The sequence below is a fragment of the Zingiber officinale genome, chromosome 1B, assembly GCF_018446385.1.
Source record: "Zingiber officinale cultivar Zhangliang chromosome 1B, Zo_v1.1, whole genome shotgun sequence".
Taxonomy (NCBI): Eukaryota; Viridiplantae; Streptophyta; class Magnoliopsida; order Zingiberales; family Zingiberaceae; genus Zingiber; species Zingiber officinale.
The window spans coordinates 70882762-70886538 of record NC_055986.1 but is presented as its reverse complement, the minus strand read 5'-3'; positions in this window follow the sequence as shown (position 1 = coordinate 70886538).

Sequence of the window (3777 nt, the reverse complement as noted above, 5' to 3'; positions counted from 1 at the left end):
GTTGTTTAAGCATAGCATAAAGAGGTTAGGAAATAATGGAGAACAGTTTGGGTTTCTAAACCTTCAGGTTTGGGAGATGGTGTTGTAATCACACCAAGACTACTTAAGTGTAACGACCCAACTCCTGGGTACTAATCTGTGAGCCGGATCGCTATATTAACTTCTGAAGCTACTGCGTGGAAAACTGGGTAAAATAAAATTTCACTAACTGACTCGGTTAATCTGACAACTGATACACCCATGCTGTTATAAGGAAGGATTCAAGACCCTTTCCGGTTGGTGTACATGTGCTAAGGAGGATACTTGACCTCCCATCTGAGCTAGAACTCAACTAACTGACCTGCCGATCGATCCACGGATCGATCAAACTTGCTACGATTCAGTGCCCTGCTGGATCGGTCCAGAAGCTGGATCGGTCGGCAGATCGATCCAGTGTGTCTCGATCGGTTCTGGACCGATCCGTGCACCGGAAACGCCGGATGCTCTCACGGCGGCCGGATCGGTCGGACGACCGATCGATACCATATCAGATGCCTCGGATCGGTCGGTGACCGATCCAGATCCGATATCGCAACGGATCGGTCGGCGCCGATCCACTCGATACGAAATCGAGTTTCGATTTCGAACTTTCGCACCGGAACACCACAACTCACGCATAGGTTCTAGATACATGAAAACAATCTAACATTAACCTACATGCGTCCTAAACCGAACAAACTGAATAGTGCATAGTTTTACTGGATTAAAACATTTAACTAGCTAAGGACTAAACCATAAATAAACTAACAACGTAAATGCTGGAATTAAACTGTTTCGACTCCTAGGATCTTTATTCCAAACCCCTTGCACACACACACCTCCATAGCATTGTCCTCCAGCCTCCGTTAGTCCACTTTTCTTTTACCTGTATCTGCAGTATAAGAAAAGTAGTACCTGTAAGCTAAAGAGCTTAGTAAGAAACCATCTACCTCACAAAAACATGCAACGATGCGAGTATGGTTTCAAAACATGCTATTTGAAAACTGAACTGAGCATGGCAACATGGCATGGCATACAAACATGTACTGAACTGATCATGGCATACAAACAAGCTGAGCATAGCATACTGTATCTGAAACTAAGCATACATACTGAACTGGTCATGCATATACATCTAACTGGTCATGAACTCAAATCATGAAACTTAACTGAGATAATCAACTGAAACTGAAACTAAGTTAGTGTTTCCATCACTGATTACATATTTGGAAAAAAACTATATATAATAATAGATGAAAATACTAAACATGTTGTTGGGCCCTGGCAACTGTACTTACTGTGCGCGCATCCCTACGAGACCCGGGATTGCAAGTTCCGAATCCAGCAGGGTTACTAGGTTATCTGAACCTAGGGACGACTGTGGGAGTCTAGCCCATGGATATCTGATCCAAGTACAGTGCCAACTGAATAAAAGTAAAATACTGAATACTGTTTTATTTTACTTTGCTGTTCTAGGTTATCTGAACCTAGAGCTAGGTTATCTGAACCTAGAGGCTACTGTTGGAGCCTACCCAAAGGATATCTGATCCATATAGCTGTAATAACTGATAATAAACTGAATAAAATGTTTCTAATACATTTTACATGCTGTTAGGACGCCTACTAGTGCATCCTTCTGAACTGGGCATTCTACCGAATGCTTGGTGTGCACTAAAAGCACACCCTAAAACTGAAAACTATAAAATTACTGATCTAACGCCAAAACTAACAAGAGAGAGCAATTATACTGCAGGTGAGGGGTTTCTTACCTCAATCGTAAGGTTTTCTTACGATTATAACCGCTAGGTTTTCCGAAAAACTGCTCCATTCGACGAACCGCTTATGTCCTCGCGTTCCTCTCGCGGAGAAGAACCTTTTTCGTGTTGGAGTCATCGCCGGAAGATGTTCCCTTGACCCTTGGCTTGGTGTGTGCCGTGCGTGAGGAAGAGGAGAGGTGCGGCGGTTTTAGGTTTCGGGTGAGGAAAAGCTACGGTGAGAAAATAATCTAAACTTCTCACTTAAATCCTTATTTATATTTACTAATTAATTCATCCAAAATCAATTATAAATATAATTGATTTCCTCTTCTTTCAGCACGGCCCTGCTGGGTTCAACTGGTTACTAGCATTATCCCTTACACCATAGGTCTCGGGTTCGATTCCCGCCTAAGCTATTTTGCGACCTATTTATTTTTGCTACTTCCAGTACTCCAAGAATTATGTAAAAATATCCTAAAAATCTAGAGAAATCATAGGATATTTCTAAAATAAATTCAGGAATTTTTTGGGCTTTACAATCCCCCATACCTTATAAAAAGTTCGTCCCCGAACTTAAAACAATTCTGGGTACTTCTGTCTCATGCTGGCCTCTTTCTCCCAAGTCGCCTCTGCTGCTGTGTGATTTTGCCAGCTGACTTTGACTAATGGTACTTCCTTGTTCCGTAATTTCTTTACTGCTCGGTCTATTATCTGAATAGGCCGACTGTCATAGCTGAGATCATCACGGACCTGTACCAACTGGGGCTCAATCACCTGGGTGGCGTCTGGAATATGCTTCTTCAGCATGGAGACATGAAATACGTTGTGGACAGCTGACATCTCCTGAGGTAGCTCTAGCTCATATGCTACCTTGCCCACTCTCTTCGTGATAAGGTATGGTCCCACATATCTGGGAGCTAGCTTGCTCTTCTTCCCAAAACGCATGACTCCCTTCATGGGAGCTACTCTGAGGAAAACTGTATCCCCAACTGAAAACTCTAGGGGTCTGCGTCGTGTATCGGCATATCTCTTCTGACGGCTCTGTGCTGTCTCTATCCTCTGGCAAATCTGCTGTATGGCTGCTGTGGTATCTGCTACTAGATCTGTCTGAAGATCTAGTTCCTTCTGTTCACCACTCTCATACCAGCAGATTGGTGATCTGCACCTCCGCCCATAGAGTGCCTCATAAGGTGCCATGCCGATAGTGGCCTGATAACTATTGTTGTATGCAAATTCTGCTAGACTCAGATATTTGCACCAACTTCCCTTGAAATCTAGGGCACAAGCTCGGAGCATATCTTCAAGTACCTGATTTACTCGCTCCGTCTGACCATCGGTCTGAGGATGGAAGGCTGTGCTAAATTTTAACTGGGTGCCCATAGCTGACTGCACACACTTCCAGAAGTGTGATGTAAATCTGCTGTCTCTGTCTAATATAATGGTTCGTGGGACTCCATGCAGCCTGACAATCTCCTTGAGATACAACTGAGCTAGCTGCTCCATGGAATAGGATATTCTAATAGCTAAGAAGTGGGCTGATTTAGTCAACCTGTCGACTATTACCCAGATGGCATCAAAACCATTCGTGGTTCTGGGTAATCCCACTATGAAGTCCATAGAGATATCCTCCCACTTCCATTCTAAACTGGATCTGTCAGAGAACTCCTCCTGGTCACGATGTTCCGCCTAACCATCCGATGTGTTAGACAGATGTCGACGATCTAGCGATATCTCGCTCATCCTGTGCCACCAAAATCGCTTTAGATCCCGATACATTTTGGTGGAACCAGATGCATCGCATAGGGTCTGTGAGCCTCGTCTAGAATCTATTTTCGTAGTTCCTCCCGATCCGAACACAAAGTCCGCACCACAAGACACTACCCCACCGCGACACTCAACTCTCCATTTTCGACTCGCTAACCCTTGCTTGATTTTCTGGATTTCAGGATCCTGCTCCTGAGCTGTCTGGACATCATCAAGCAAGGTAGATGCTAAGGACATA